The sequence below is a fragment of the Balaenoptera acutorostrata genome, chromosome 2 (genome assembly GCF_949987535.1).
Source record: "Balaenoptera acutorostrata chromosome 2, mBalAcu1.1, whole genome shotgun sequence".
Taxonomy (NCBI): domain Eukaryota; kingdom Metazoa; phylum Chordata; class Mammalia; order Artiodactyla; family Balaenopteridae; genus Balaenoptera; species Balaenoptera acutorostrata.
In genome coordinates, this window is record NC_080065.1 from 175556999 (window position 1) to 175574268 (window position 17270).

At 46.5% G+C, this 17270-nt stretch overlaps 1 long non-coding RNA gene across 1 annotated transcript; it reads right to left on the minus strand.

Annotated features, from left to right (window-relative positions):
* Positions 1-1749: 1749 nt before the first annotated feature.
* On the minus strand, positions 1750-12992 carry LOC103005260 (uncharacterized). The gene is made up of 3 exons (XR_450656.2): positions 12682-12992; positions 12116-12189; positions 1750-2845 (listed from the first exon to the last, which is right to left on the minus strand). It is a non-coding gene; the product is annotated as an uncharacterized LOC103005260 (long non-coding RNA).
* Positions 12993-17270: the final 4278 nt, after the last annotated feature.

Genomic DNA, 17270 nt, shown 5'->3' on the forward strand with positions numbered 1-17270 from the left:
GACATCACAGAGCACCGAGCTGAGCTCCCTGTGCTATACTGCAGCTTCCCACTAGCTACGTATTTTAAATGTGGTAGTATATATATGTCAGTGCTACTCTCTCAATTCGTCCCACCCTCCCATTCCCACCCTGTGTCCACAAGTCCATTCTCTACATCTGTGTCTCTTTTCCTACCCTGCAAATAGGTTCATAAGTACCATTTTTCTAGATTCCATATATATGTGTTAATATACAATATTTGTTTTTCTCTTTCTGACTTACTTCACTCTGTATGACAGGCTCTAAGTTCATCCACATCACTACAAATGCCCCAGTTTTGTTCCTTTTTATGACTGACTAATATTCCATTGTATATATGTACCACATCTTCTTTATCTATTCATCATCTGTCGATGAACATTTAGGTTGCTTCCATGACCTGGCTATTGTAAATAGTGCTGCAAAGAACATTGTGGTACGTGTATCTTTTTGAATTATGGTTTTCTCCGGGTATATGCCCAGTAGTGGGATCGCTGTGTCATATGGTAGTTCTATTTTCAGTTTTTTAAGGAACCTCCATACTGTTCTCCAAAGTGGCTGTATGAATTTACATTCCCACCAACAGTGCAAGAGGGTTCCCTTTTCTCCACACCCTCTCCTTGTAGATTTTTTGATGATGGCCATTCTGACAGTTGTGAGGTGATACCTCATTGTCGTTTTGATTTGCATTTCTCTAATAATTAGTGATATTCAGCATCTTTTCATGTGTTTGTTGGCCATCTGTATGTCTTCTTTGGAGAAATGTCTATTTAGGTCTTCCACCCATTTTTTGATTGAAACAAAACCATTTTATTTTCTTACAGTTTGGGAAGTCAGATGTCTGAAAATGGGTCTCCCTGGGTTAACATCAAGGTGTCAGCAGGGCTGCATTCCTTCTGGAGACCCTCAGCGAGAACCTGTTCCTTGCTTTTTCCAGCTTCAAGAAAGTTGTTCACATTCCTTGGCTCATGGCTCCTACCTCTATCTTCAAAACCAGCAGTGTAGGGACTTTCCTGGTGGTCCAGTGGTTAACACTTCGTCTTCCAATGCAGGGGGTGTGGGTTTGATCCCTGGTTGGGGAACTGGGATCCTACATGCCTCAAGGCCAAAAAACCCAAAACATAAAAAAAAAAAACCCAGAAGCAATATTGTAACAAATTCAATAAAGACTTTAAAAATGGTCCACATTAAAAAAAAAAAATCTTAAAAAAAAAAAAGCAGTGTATCATCTTCAAATCTCTCTCTGACTCTCCGACCTCTGCTTCCCTCCTCACATCTCCTTCTCTGACTCTGACCCTCACGCTTCCCTCTTACAAGGACCCTCGTGATGACTTTGAGCCACCTGGGTAATCCAAGATAATCTCTCCATCTCGAGATCCTTAACTCAATCACATCTTCAAAGTCCCTTTTGCCATGTAGAGTCACATTTGCACGTTCTGCGGGTGTGGACGTGGACATGGACATCTCTGAGAGACCATGATTTTGCCAACCACATCCGGGTCCACTGCCTTGGCCCCCGCCACCTGGCTCTCTAGATTCTTTCTAGGTCTCTCTTCCCATGAAAGGAAACTTCTGCCCCAGGTCACTCAAGTCTTTGGGCTTTGGTATGTCATCCCATCTGTCTAAATGCTCCTCTGCTCTCCCTTTGTCTGGTATTACTCACCCTTCACGTCTCCACACCACCCCCTCCTTCCCCCCACCCCACCCCCAGTTTCACCAAGTCCCCAGATTAGATTAAATCCCCACCTTGTAAATCACCTGAAGTCACAATGGCATGCGTGCTATTCCTTACTGCCTGCCTCCTTCGGGTCACTCTAAAGCCCCCTAAGGGCAGGGGCTGTGACTCTTGCTCACTGCTACATCCTCATACCTAGCACAGCACCAGGCGTGTGGCAGCCCCTGGAAACAACTTGTTAGTTTGAATTGAGTCGTTGCCCTTTCTCGTCCTGCCCCATGGCTGGCTTCCTTGTTGCTATATACAGGGGTATTCATTTCCTAGGGATGCTGTCACAAAACATCACAAGCTGGGTAGCTTCAATGACAGAAATGGATTATCTCAGAGTTCTGGAAGATAGAAGTCCACGATCAATGTGTTGTCAGGGTTGGTTCTATTTGAAGGCTGTGGTGGAGACAGAGTCTGTTTCACTCCTCTCTCCCTGCTTATGGTGGTTTGCTGGCAATCTTTGGCAACCCTTGTGTTATAGATGTGTCACCCTGATCTCTGCCTTCATCTTCACATGGCCTTCTCCCTGTGCATGTCAGTCTCTGTGTCCAAATTTCCCCCTTTTATAAGGACACAGTCATATTGGATTAGGGCCCACCCTCATGACCTCATTTTAACTTGATCATCTGGAAAGAACCTATTTCCAAATAAAATCCAAAATCCCATGCACAGGTACTGGGGGTTAGGACTTTAGCATCTTTGGAGGGGGGGACACAATTTAACCCATAACACGAGGCTTCTGCCCTCAGAGTCACCCACACTCGAAACTTCAATCATCTTTGCCTCCACTTTCACATAATTCAGAAAATATGGGTAAAGGGACTTACTAAGTAAAATAGACCGTTAAGCTGAGGGCTGGAGACCCCATGGCAAGTCCTAGAAGGTGTCTTTTTTTTTTTTTTTTTTGGTCACGCTGCACAGCATGCGGGATCTTAGTTCCCCAACCAGGGATCGAACTCATGCCCCCTGCAATGGAAGCCTGGAGTCCTAACCACTGAACCACCAAGGAATTCCCTGGAAGACATCTTAATCCTGCTTTCAAGATCTGCAAGTGAGGAAGAGCAGATGTGCCTTTGGAATTCCTATTTCTCAGGCTGTATCACCTGGAGGAATGAAAATGAAGAGATTTTATTATTTATTTATTGCAAATAATTGCAAGAAAATATTTCCTTGGCTTGGCCCTGCCCTACCATCCTCTTCCATTTTTCTGAAGTCTCTCAAGTTCTCCCCCAGGTCGATTGCAGGAGGTGTCTCACAGAAACTCCCAGATAAGCATGCTTATTGCCACCTCTTGTCACCACTAGCTTTGCTACATGGGTACGAGGTTTTTCATTTCAGCCCCCATGGCAATGTTGCAAAACAGGTACTTCCAATGTCCAGTTTTTTTTTCCTCCCCCATGATTCTTCGTTTTTATTGAAGTATAGTTGATTTACAATGTCATGTTAGTCTCAGGTGTACAGCACAGTGATCCAGATATATATATCTTCTTTTCCAGATTCTTTTCCCTTACAGGTTATTACAAATATAATATAGGTTATTATATTGAGTATAGTTCCCTGTACTATACAGCAGGTCCTTGTTGATTATTTTATATATAGTAGTGTATATATGTTAATCCCAAACTCCTAATTTATCCCTCCCCCCTTTCCCCTTTGGTCACCATAAATTCATTTTCTATGTCTATGAGTCTCTTTCTGTTTTGTAAATAAGCTCATTTGTATCTTTTTCTTTTTTTAGATTCCATATAATCGATATCATGTGATATTTGTCTTTGTCTGGCTTCCTTCACTTAGTATGATAAATCTTTAGGTCCATCCATGTCGTTGCAAACGCCACTGTCCAGTTTGAGATGCACAGAACGTAAGGTCATTGTCCAAGGCTGCACGCTTGCAAAGTGGTGGAGCCATGATTGAGCCCTGTGTGTCTGACTCCAGGACTTGCGCCTATAACCCTGCCTTAATAAATCACAGCCCCAAGCTGATGGGAGGAAAAGCAGGTCCAGAGGAAGAAAGGGCACAGCCTGGTCAGAGGTGAATCTGACCCCAAATCCATATAGACTATTATCTTTTCCTTTTTTTAAGGAATTAGAACTTAGGCGCAAAAACATGCATGGCCCAAGGCATTGTTTTCCAATACCTTCTTATGAAAAATTTCAAACATACAGCAAAGTTGAAAGAATGTTGCTGTGGACTCTCATGTACCCACCACCTAGATTCTACTTTCATATTTTGCCGTACTTGCTTTATCACACATCTGTCTATCCATCCATCCATCCATCATCCACTCATCAATCGATCGATCCATCCATCCCTTCATCCCTCTATCTGTCGTATCTAAGCATCTTAATTTTGATGCTTCCAAAGAAGTTGCATTATCAGTACCATCCCCCTCTAAGTAGTTCATCACGCAGAGAGTTAACTAGAATTCAATATTTGTATATAGATTTTTATCTTTTGAGAACAAATTTAGGTTAAGTGAAATGCACAGATCTCAGGTGTAATTTGCTAACTTTGGACAAACGCCTACTTCGGTGTAACCCAAATTTCTCTTGAGCTGTAAAATATCACCAACCTCACCCCACAGAGATATAACATATTACCCTCCCTTTTATTCTTTTATATGGAAGTATAATGTATACCCAGTAAAGTCCACAAATCCTAAGTGGATAGCTCAATGAATTTTCATATGAATTCTAAGCTTTTAACCACTGGGCTGCACTTGGAGCCACTTTTCTTCTTGCTAACTGGATTTTGTCTTTGGGGTAGATTCTTTGATATTAATATAAATCAATTAGGTTTTTCAATTAAGAGTGATTTTGCTCCCAGATGACAGTTGGCAATATCTGGTGGCATTTAGGTTGTCACCACTTGGGAGGTGCTACTGGCATTTTGTAGGTAGAGGTCAGGGATTCTGCTAAACACCCTACAATGCACAGGATGGCCTCTTCCCCGCCCCCACCCCGGCCCCCAGCAAAGGATTATCTGGCTCCAAACATCAATAGTGTCAAAATGAAGAAACCCTGATATCAATAGACCTCAAATCTTCCAATCCATCCATCCTCCAGCATTACCCAGATGTGTCTGGATTTGAGACTGAATCAGCTTGGGCTCCATCAAGGGGTCCTGCACACCATATATAAATAACTACACACCAAGATCAGAAGGGGGATGAAGTATCAAAGAGGCACAGAAACCACAGAGGAGGTGCAGTGTGTCTGTTTCATTCACCTCTTTATGCACAGAGCTTGGTGCCTGGTGACTGGTAAGTAAGTAAATGAATCGGTCAGGAAACTCCTTTATTATTATTTTTTTGCACACCTCCTGCGTGTCAGGTACCCTCTGTGGTATTCACAAATCTAGGGACTGTAAGAGATCCAAACCCAGATGTGTGATCGTGTGGTCAAGCTCTTTCACGGAGGAAGTTACAGAGTACTCTGGAAACCGGGACGGGAGGTAAGCATGCTGTCTGTGGGAGGCGGAGGTGAGGGCGAGGGCCCTTCATGAGTCACAGGACCTGTAAACAAAGCCTTTGAAGGAATGTGTCAGGTGAAGAGAGGGAGAGCAGTCCTGACAGAGGGAACAGCCCGGGCAAAGGCTTGGAGGGGAGAGATCATGCCCAGTGTTGTGGGCGTGGCAAGATGCTCTGGCGGTGCTGAATCCCTGGTTTACGGGGAAACTGCGCTCAGGCGAATGCGCGGGGGCGGGGGCGGGGGCGGGGCTGGTCCCATATCAAGATGAGCCTTAAGAGCCAGGCTGGGGACTTTTGGACTTGATCGTGAGGGCAATGAGAAGGCACAGAAGAATTCAGACCAGGGGCGGGGCATGGACAGTTTTGCATTTTTGGAAGGTCATTCTGGGTGGGTGGAGGCAGAGGATGCGTAAAGAGGCCGTTTCAAAAAGTCAGAGATGACGAAGGCTTGAACTCAGGTGGGGTTGGGGGCAGAGGGTCAAGAATGACGTAGAAGTTTCCGAGGACGGAAAGGAAGGGTCCAGGACAGGGTTTCACATAGCGCACCCCCAGAAGGCTGATTTCCCAAGGCTGCTAAGCCCTCATAGAGCTAAAGTAAATAGAACAGGGTGCCCTTCTCAACTCCACTGAGGAAATCCTAGGACTTTATTTTTTTATTCAACAAGTATTTGAGGGCGCATTGTGTGTCATTCATGGGGGATAGAGCCATGACTAAGACCCAGACCTGCCCCCCAGGGGGAAATGGAGACAATAAGCAAGTGAACAAATAGATGATACAATTTAGAAAATTGGCTTGGGCAGGAGGGTCATATAAAAAGAGGATGATGAAGTGGCACATGATGGATAAGGCAGGACAGTTTGGGGGGGTGGTGAAGGCAGACTTCTCTGGCGAGGTGATATCTCAATGGAGGCTTGAGGGATGGGAAGGTGCCAGTTGTGTAGAGTCAGGCAGAGGTAAGAGCAGGTGCAAAGGCCCTGAGGTGGGCCTGAAGCGTGAAAAGAAATTGTCGTGAGGCGAGTCAGGCACAGAGGGAACAGCATGTGCAAAGGCCCTGAGGTTGCAAAGCCCTCACATGTGCAACTTCCAGCAAAGAGACCAGTGTGGTAGATCAGAGAGAGAGGGGAGAGGAGAAGGAATAAAAGACTGAGAGGTGGCTGGAGCCAGACCCGAGGGCTGTGGAGGTCTTGGTGAGGAATTTAGATTTTATTCCATGTGTGGTATGAGGAGGACATTGGAGAGTCTGAACAGATGCGCTGTGGAGAATGATTCAGAGCAGAGCAAGAAGGGAGGCAGGGAGCCAATGAGCAACGTGTCCTCATTGTTCAGGTGAAAAACTATAGGCTGGCCCAAAAGTTCGTTCAGGTTTTTCCATGCGATGTAATGGAAAAACCTGAACAAACTTTTTGGCTAGCCCAATATTATTCAGACAGGCCTCAGTTCAGCACGGCCCTCTGCCAATTACATTTAAAAATTTCTAAATATTATATGATATCACTTATATGGGAAATCTAAAAAAAAAAATGATACAAATGAACTTATTTACAAAACAGAGACAGACTCACAGACTTCGAAACACACTTATGGTTATCAAAGGGGAGAAAGGTCCGGGGGAGGGATAAATTAGGAATTTGGGATTAACGTATACACACTACTATATATAAAACAGATGATCAACAAGGACCTACTGTATAGCACAGGGAACTCTACTCAAGATTCTGTAATACCCTATAAGGGAAAAGAATCTGAAAAAGAATAGGTATAGGTATAACTGAATCATTTCGCTGTACACTTGAAACTAACACAGCATTGTAAATCAACTGTACTCCAATATAAAATAAAAATTAAATTAAAAAAAAATTTAATTAAAAAAAACTTTTTGTTGAGGTATAACATCTACCCACTAAAGTGTACAATGCCCTGGTCATAAGTGGATGACTCAATGAATTTTTACTTACATGTAACCTCCACACCGCCCAAGGTATAGAACATTCCTTTCCTCTAGAACATGGTTTCTCAAGCCATCACAGTACTGATGTTTGGCGTGGGATGATCCTTTGTTGGGAGGGGCTGTCTTGTGTATTGTAGGATGTTGACCTCGACCCCAGCCAACACCCACTAGATGCCAGTAGCACCCACACCACACCTCTTACTTGTTTTTTTGTTCCCTGGAAGTTTTTGCGTTTTGACTACCTTCACCCATTTCCTGCACCCCTCCCTCCCCCACTCCCCACCTCTGGCAACCACCAATCTGTTCTCTGTATTACTGAGTATGGTTTGTTTAGATTCCACATGTGAAATCATACAGTACTTGTATTTCTCTGCCTGGCTTATTTCACTTAGCATAATACCCTTCAGGTGCATCCTTGTTGTTGCAAATGACAAGATTTTCTCCTATTTATGGCTAAATGATATTCCAGTGTGTGTGTGTGTGTGTGTGTGTGTGAGATGCTTTCTTTATCCATTCATCCATTGATAGACACTTAGGTTGTTTCCATGTCTTGGCTATTATAAATAATGCTGCAATGACGTGGAGGTGCAGATATCTCTTTGAGATCAAGATTTTATTTCCTTTGGATAAATACCCAGAAGTGGGATTGCTGGATCATATGGTAGTTCTATTTAAAAATTTTTAACTGTAGGGGCTGCACCAATTTACATTTCACCAACAGTGCATGAGGATTCCCTTTTCTCCACATCCTCACTAGCATTTGTTATCTCGTCTTTTCTTTTTTTATAGCAATTTATATGTACATATATATGTGTGTGTATATGATTATTTTAAGGTGCTAAATAATCATATATATATGATTATTTTAAGGTGCTAAACACTGTTTTTCTTTACTTTTTTTATTGAAGTATAGTTGATTTACAATATCATGTTAGTTTCAGATATACAGAACAGTGATTCAGTTGTGCATATATATATATATATATATTCTTTTTCAGAGTCTTTTCCCTTATAGGTTATTACAAATATTGAGTATAGTTCCCTGTGCTATACAGTAGGTCCTTGTTGGTTATCTGTTTTACATATAGTAGTGTATATGTTAATCAACCTCCTAATTTATCCCTCCCCCCCTCCTTTCCCCCTTGGTAACTATAAGTTTGTTTTCTATGTCTGTGAGTCTCTTTCTGTTTTGTAAATAAGTTCATTTGTATCTTTTTTATTAGATTCCACACATAAGCGATGTCATATGATATTTGCCTTTGTCTGGTTTACTTCACTTAGTCTGATAATCTCTAGGTCCATCCATGTTGCTGCAAATGGCATTATTTCATTCTTTTTATGGCTGAGTAATATCCATTGTATATATGTACCACATCTTCTTTATGCATTCATCTGTCGATGGACATCTAGGTTGTTTCCATGTCTTGGCTATCGTGAATAGTGCTGCTATGAACTATCTCTTGTCTTTTCGGTGATACCCATCCTAAGAGGTTGAAGCAACATCTCCTTATGGTTTTGATTTGCATTTCCTGATGATTAGTGACGTTCAGCACCTTTTCATGTACCTGTTGGCTGTCTGTATGTCTTCTTTGAGGGCACTTCTCAGTTTGTACAGCTCAGAATGTCCCCAGACAGTGCCAAATGTCCCCGGGGAGCATAACTGTCCCTGATTGAGAACTGCTGCTCTAGAAGTTTCCCTCATGCTCCTTTTCCAATGTCCCCATCCCCAGCACATCATTGGCTTTCATTCCCATCTGTTAGTCTTGCCTGTTCTTGAACATATTATGAATGGAAACATAAGCTGCCTCACTGCAGTCTTGTGTGATTATAGAGCTTCTTTGCACCTCAGTTTCTTTCTCTGTGAAATGGGTTGATGAATGCACCACCTCATAGAACCAAATGAGCCATTAAAGCCTGTAAAGGAAGGAGCTCAGAGAAAACATTGAATAAATGCTGCTTGTTAATGCTGTGATTAAATGTCAGTGCCCTTAGCTCCTGGCACACTTCTTCCTGTTTCCGTAATGGCTGGCATACAGTAGGTGGTCAGTAAACATTATTATTATTGTAGTCATTATCACTGCTGTGGAGTGACAAGGATTTGAACCCAGGCTACCCCTAGCACCAGTCTCATACCCTCTGGACTTCTAAGCCTGACAACCTGGCCTTGCCCATTTTCCTGCATGGAAACAACTGTCTCAAGAATCTCTGATAGCTTCTCCTGAGCTTCTTCTACCTCTGCTTTTTTTTTTTTTTTTTTGGTTGCGCGCATGCAGGATCTTAGTTCCCCAACCAGGGATCGAACTCGTGCCACCTGTAGTGGAAGCGTGGAGTCTTCACCACTGAACCACCAGGGGAGTCCCTACCTCTGCCTTTTATATGACATGTGTATGGTAGTCTCTCCCTTGCCCTCAACACCCACTCCTCCTGCAGGTTCAGTGACGACCGACTGTGTGGGTTACTCCTCCTGTTTCTCTGATTGTGCCTCTACCGCTAGCTTCTCTCTCCCTTTCTGCCCAGGCAGTATCCTCAGCCTTCTGTCTTGCTCAGGCAACAGCCCTGCCCTGACCTTTCCCTTCTTCCCCCAGCAATGCCATCGGAAAGCAAGGCTGGCTCAGGCCACAGGGTCATTCTGGGTCCAGCAGAAGCCAGAGGTTGCTTTGCTCCTTCTCTGACCCTGCTGTTCGCTCCATGTCCCCACAGAAGGGCAGGCAGACCTCTGAGAGAAGAGCATCCAGAGACCTGCCCTCATCTTCCCCCGTTCCCAAGTGGTCCTGCTGACGTAGCTCAGCATCGTCAAGGGTAGAGAAGGGAATATGGATCCCACCCCATCCTTGTCATCGGTGCAGGAACTGCCAAGCTGGGGGAGACAGAACAAAGAGAGGCAAAGGTATTTATAGTTAAGATGACTAAGATTAAATAATTAAATAATAATAATAATATCTTAAATAATTAACATTATTTATAGTGGGGAGCACTCAGATCCCAGACCAGTGTTATCCAGTAGAAAGAGAACCCAAGAACCCAAGTCACATACGTAATTGGAGATTTTCCAGTAGCCACATTAAAAGAGTAAAAAGACACTGGTGCTGTTCATTTTCATCATCTATTTTATTTAACCAGTATATCCAAATAGTTATCATTTCAATAAGTAACTAGTATAAAATGACTAAGGAGATATTTTACATTATTTTCTCATACTACATCTTCTAAATCCGGTATGCATTTTAAACTTTATAGAGCATCTCATTTCAGACGCTAGATTTTTAATCTGAACTCTTGATCTGTATTTAGATTTCATAAAACTCCAGTAGAAAAAGTACATCTGCTAATTATTAGACAAATGCAAATCAAAACTACAATGAGGTACCACCTCACACTGGTTAGAATGGCCATCATTAAAATGTCTACAAATAACAAATGCTGGAGAGGGTGTGGAGAAAAGGGAACCCTCCTACACTGTTGGTGGGAATGTATATTGGTGCAGCCCCTATGGAGAACAGTACTGAGGTTCCTTTAAAAACTAAAAATAAAGCTAACACATGATCCAGCAACCCCACTCCTGGGCATATATCTGTAGAAAACCATACTTTGAAAAGATACATGCACCCCAATATTCATTGCAGCACTATTCACAATAGCCAAGACATGGAAACAACCTAAATGTCCATTGACAGATGAATGGATAAAGAAGATGTGGTACATATATACAATGGAATATTACTCAGCTGTAAAAAAGAATGAAATAATGTTATTTGCAGCAACATGGGTAGACCTAGAGATAGATTATCATACTAAGTGAAGTTAAGCCAGAAAAAGACAAGTATCATATGATATCGCTTATATGTGGAATCTAAAGTATGACACAAATGAACTTATCTACCAAAAAACAACAGACTCACAGATATAGAGAACAGACTTGTGGTTACCAAGTGGGAAGGGGAGTGGGGGAGGGAAGGATCGGGAGTTTGGGATTAGCAGATGCAAACTATTATTTATAGAGTGGATAAACAACAAGGTCCTACTGTTTAGCACAGGGGACTATATTCAACATCCTGGGATAAACCGTAATGGAAAAGAATATGAAAAAGAATGTATATATATGTATAGCTGAATCACTTTGCTGTACAGTAGATATTAACACAACATTGTAAATCAACTATACTTCAATAAAATAAATTTAAAAAAAGAAAAAGTACATTCACATGCTTAAGCTGTTCCAAGCCTACTCATAAATTTTCTAATAACTGAACTGAGGATTGTTTTTTTTTAAAATTCAGATTAAACAAAATAAAAAATTCAGTTCCTCAGTCACACCAGCCACATTTCAAGTGCTCAGTGGCCACGTGTGGCTCATGGTGGGTGGCCCTGTTGGATGGCACAGATATAGAACATGAACATTATCCAGAAAGTTCCACTGGACAACAGTGTGGCTTTAGACCAGTTTGGTTTTTTTGGGGGGGGGTTGTTTGTTTGTTTTTGTTTTTTATCAGTGTCAGTATTGACATTTGGGGCTGGATAATTCATTGTCAAGTGGGTTTGTCTTTTGCACTGTAGGATATTCACCAACATCCCTGTTCTCTATCCACTAGATGCCAGTAGCAGCACCCCTTCCCCTCATGACAACCAAAAATGACTCTAGACACTGCCAAATGTCCTCTGGGGGGTGGGGGAAATAACCCTTAGGTGAGAAACACTGTTCTCGATCAAAACAGAGTTCAAATCCTAGTTCTGCTATGTGCTAGATGAGTGACTTTGGGCAAATCCCTAAGCCTCGGCATTCTCATCTGTGCAATGGGGCAATGAGTAGCAACCACCTTATAGAACCACTGTGAGGGTAAAACCTAGCTTCAGGGTCATGGGGATGACTGGAAGCCATGCCCAGCGCATAGTAGGTGTTCAATAAACAGTAGTTGTTATTACCTATTGTGAACCTAAACCCATAAACCCCTGTGCACCTGTTGTAAGAGCAGGGCAGCTCCTGGACGCTGAGGCCTCTCTGATGGTGTTCGGGGGTGCTCGTTGTCCTGTCCTGGAGAGACAGAGGATTTAAATCGCTTAAACAGGCAGAGTTCGGAGAGTCCAAGGATCTGGGGTCTGGTCCCAGCTCTGTCACTGATCTTGCTGGTCCTGGTACTTTTTGGGTGCCCAATTTTCCCCTCTGTGAGGTGCGGGGAGCTGACCACCGTGATCTCCCACTGGACCCTCTAGCTTGGCCTCTGTTTCTGATTGTTTCCTTAAGGAAGGGAGGAGGTGCCCGGGTAGACAACCAAGGGAGGGGGTTTGGACAAAAGCCAGACTCTACTTCCTGCTTCCTGCTGCCTCCAGTCTTTGCTAACACTGTGTCTTTTCCCTGGAACACTCCTTTCTCCACTCCCCACCTCCCCTGGCCCAGCTGGCTTCAGCTTATCCTTCAGGACTTGGTGTACGTGGCACCTCCTCCAGGAAGCCTTTCCTGATCCCCTGCCCGTTCCCAGTCTGGGACTGGTGTCTCCCACCGACTTCTACGCTTCTGCCACCCCACCTTGATCATTTGTCCATCTTGGCCAGGCTGCATTCCTGAAGTGTAGCAGGGGCTCAGCAGAGTGTGTCTATGCTGAGAGCGAGTGAATGGCATCCGGGCAAGAAGGGTGGAGAGCAGGTTAGCAGGACATCACATTGAGCATGAAGGACCGGGGGGCAGGAGGGTGGGTGGGTGTTCTGATAAGCTCAGCTTGGCTACAGGTCCATGGAGTTTGGCTCTGGGTACCAGATGCAGGAGAGATGTGAGGTTTCGTGGGGTGGCCACTGCCTGCCACCTTCACACCTGCGTGTGCCGTCCCCTGGATGAAAAGATAAACCCACCTGTCTGGCTGTTAGAGGCTTGAGAGGTGGACCAGGAGGGAGGGTGAGGGTCTCCTGAGCGCCTGGATGAGGGAGGAGCATGGGGGACACTGGGGATCACGTACCTAAGGAGGATCGCCCTGGCAAAATCTGTTTGGCAGACGGTGGGGGAGAAGGGCAGCTGTTGTAACAGCCCAGGCCTGGGGTGACGAGAATCCCTGGAGGCTGCAGCCTTGTCAAGGAGGAGGCAGAATCCCATGCCAGCCCCTCCTGCTCTTCTCTGCCCCTGGGGCCGCCGAAGGGCTCGGCTGGGGAGTGAGCACTGCAGCCCCCATGCTGGCCACGTGGGGCCTGGAGGGGTACAGGGGGGGCACAGGGGGGCCCTGAGGGGCTCCCCAAGCGGACAACAACCCCGGCCCTCTGCTTCCCTGGCAGCCAGGGAGTTCCCACGTGGGAATGCAGTCTCCCACTCCCGCACATTCCAAAACCCTGGGAGCCAGCCGCGCCTCCCCCAGGGAGGGTCCACCCAGCTCGGCCTGGTGGTGCCAGGCCCTGAGCAGGAAGTTGTCAGGTAGAACCCAGGGGACTTGAAAGATTAGGACAGATCTATGGTCAGCCTCCTGTTCACCTGTAAGGCCAGCCGGACCCTTGGGTGGGGGGCAGGGGGTGGGGTGGGGTAGGGGGGCGTCTCTTGGTCTGGCAACAGGCTTTTCGGGAGCCAGGCTGAGTCTGGTGGGTGGGCATCCCCTGTGCCCCTCTTCACAAAGGGTATCAGTTGGCAGGCGTTAGTCGCCACGAGGGCACTGAATAATGCCAGCTGACCTTTGCCAGCCACCGAGCCACTGCTTCCCCCTAGGGCAGGCCCTGCCCCTCTCGGGAAGCTCAGCAAGGCGTGTCCTCAACGCCCTCCCAGGAGCCCGGCTGGCTCGACTGGGCTGGGTTCAGTCACTGGGACTCGTTCGGGGTGTGAGGAGCACTCCCCGGGTGGGTGGGCAGGAGCATGGGCAGGGAAAGCCCTGCACACCTGGGGCGCCCTCGGCGAGGGCAGCTGGTGGCTCTGACCGTGACCCTCCTCCTCACCTGCGGGCCAGGTAAGCCGGGCTGAGCTGGGGCCAGCGGAGGAGTCGGACAGATTCCTGGAAAAGAGGGGCAGATGTGACAGGCGCGTCAGCTTCCCAAGGCCCCCACAGGGGCAGCCACAAGGGCTTTTGCTTTTCAGCAAAGGCTTCCATCACAGCCAGCCAGGTGAGGCTACGTTTTCCAAACTGACTGGGGAGACTTCACACAGTGGCTGCATCGTGAATTAAATATTGCTGGATCAGAGATACCCAGGCACCTCTTCTTTCGCTGGCTCACTTACACCTTCATTCCCTAGGGTTTGGGTGGGTTGTTTTTTGTTTTTTATTGGAGTATAGTTGATTTACAATGTTGTGTTAGTTCAGGTGTACAGCAAAGTGATTCAGTTATACATATACATTCATTCGTTTTTAGATTCTTTTCTCATATAGTTTATCACAGAATATTGAGTAGAGTTCCCTGTGCTATACAGTAGGTCCTTATTGGTTATCTATCTGGGTTTGTTTGTTTTTTTTCTGTTTTTTATTGACACCTCTGATCCCAGTACCTGTGCTCAGCTCTCAGGTGGGAAATGAGCAAGTCACAGCCCCAGGCTTGCAGGAGCTCCAGGCTGGTGGGCGAGGCAGAGTGGTGCCCAGGCTCTCTTGGTACAAGGCTGAGCAGGAGCTTTGCCACCTTAGGGGTTCTGGAGGTGAGGGTTTGCCTAAACTGCAGGGTGGTGTTCGGTTGGCAGGGATTTCTACAGGTGCAATTAGCGGAAGAAGAAAAAGGGCACTCCTGGCAGGGAGAACTGGGTGGGCAGAGGCCAGGAGGCAGGAAGGTGCAAGGTGTGTTTGGGTCGTTCAATGTGATGTGAGCGCATTTGGGCTGCTTGAAGGGGGGGATGCTGAGGGGAGGGGTGGGAGCAGAAAGGCAGACTGTGAGGGTTCGGGGAGGTATGTTCTTGGCTCTCAAGGGGGACTTTGCAGGCCTGTTGGTCATCTGGGGGATCAGCTTGGGTCTGGCTAACCAGAGAAACCCACTGGCCTCAGGAAAAGCTGGGAGTCCAGCTTGGTGTTGGGCTCTCTCCCCTATGGAAAGAAGGTCCAAGATCCTCCACGTGGGGCTCCAGGGCTGCCTAGACTCCCGGACCGTTTTACTCCAGCTGCCTCCTTGGGCAGGAAGTCAGGGCTTTCCAGCCAAACCACTCTGGTGTCCAAGATAACCTGAGAACGGGCATCTACTCTGTGCCAGGTGCTTAAATATCTGTTCGTTTACTCCTCCCAGGAGAAAGGACTGTCCTCAATGCTTGTCTGGGAAACGGAAGCCACTAAGGCCTGAAGGAGAGTGATGGTGGGGTCATCCTGCTTCCCCATCCTGAGGACCTCAGGCCCTGGACACTGGCAGCCCAGGAGCCACCCGGAGTAGGGGGGCCGCCTCCTCACCCACTCAGGCCTCGCTGCAGCTCCTGAAGCAGGTGGAGAGGGCACCCCAGCCCCCCAGCCCTGAGTCACCCAGGCCAGCTCTTGCCCCTGGAAGAGCTTTGCGGTTGGACGCCGTTGTAAGGCACCCACACAATGGCCTGAATTGTGGGCGGGTGTGTATCAGACAATTCCACCACCTCTGATGGGGCGTGTCCCCCTGAGCTGTCCCCAAAGCACGTCACCATAAACAGAGGCTGTTTAACTGCTTTTGACCCCAAGGCTCCCTCAGAGTCTGATGCTGAGGGCTGTTTGAACTGAGCAGACTCTTGCTCCTGCCCCAGTGAGAGCTGGTTGCCTGGACTAAGGGTTGACACTCCTCCCCAATACCCCATCAATTCCACAGTAAACAGGACACCTGTCAGGGCAGGGATCCCCCTGGAATATCAATTCAGACACCCTGCAGGACTCTTGACTTTAACGCTGGGAAAGACTCCCTTAATCCCTGGGCAGAGATGAAAAGAAATCTAAATCCAGTGCTGACAGGCTGTGTGTCCTTGGGCTTGACACCTAACCTCTCTGAGCTGCTATCTCCCCAAAGAGTAATTTAAAAAATGCCAGAGCTGGGGGCGATCCATTCCCCACTCACCTTTCCCTCCACCGTGGACCCCATCTGGTGCATCTTCATCCACATCTGCATCCTGTGCTTTTTCCCTCTTTGCCCCTGCGGCTGAAACACCCCAAGATCCCAGAGGACTGCAATAATCATCATTTTGTATTGCGTGCCTACTATGTGCCAGGGCTTTTTTTTTTTTTAACATTGTTATTAGACTATAATTGCTTTACAATGTTCTGTTAGTTTCTGCTGTGTAACAAAGTGAATCAGCTATATATATATATATATATATATATATATATATATACACACTACCAAATGTAAAATAGATAGCTAGTGGGAAGCAGCTGCATAGCACAAGGAGATCAGCTTGGTGCTTTGTGACCACCTAGAGCGGTGGGATAGGGAAAGTGGGAGGGAGACGCAAGGGGGAGGGGATATGGAGATGTATGTGCCAGGGCTTTTACCTGCGTTATCTGGATTGAGCTTGTGTGGGTGAGAATACGGGCATATTGCCTCCCATTTTACAGAAGAGGAAACTGAGGCTCAGAGAGGTTGAGCCTTTTGTTTAAAGTCACACAGCAGGGATCTGAACACCCATTTTTAGATGATTCCTAAGTCCTGACCTTTACCCTCTGCCTGGGAAGAGACTGAGGGTTGAGGAGGATTTCTCCTCTCCTGGCTGTTTCCTGGCCCTTGAGTACCTCGCCCAGGGGAGATAGCTGTTCTCCATTGCCCCTCCCAGCAGGGCCCTGACAGCATGAAGATCTTGCTGTGCTGTTGAGCCCCTTCCTGGGTCCCTGGACAACAGTCATCGCCCCAGTCCAGGCTTGGCTGAGATATCCGAGGTCCAGGGAGGGAGATTATCAAGGGACAGGGCATTGCAGGGAGTAGGTGTGTGCGTGGAGGGTATCTGGAGCTGAGAGGTGGGTTCCAGAGTGTAACCTGCTCTGGCCAATATTCCAGAATCATTCACCACCTGTGACTCAGCTCCAGGAAAAGAGGAAAGATTTGCTCATGTTTTCTCCCGATCACAAGCAATAGAGTCGCCTTCCTTTCCAGTTACTGTGTAGCCTCCCCCAAAAGGGAGGTGCTGGACCCAGGCAGGCAGGGCAGCCCTGGGCTTCTTTATACCTAGGTTGTCCTTCTGGTCACTTGATGCTCCCAAGGTTGCCCCAGGTGAGCAGGTAAATGAGC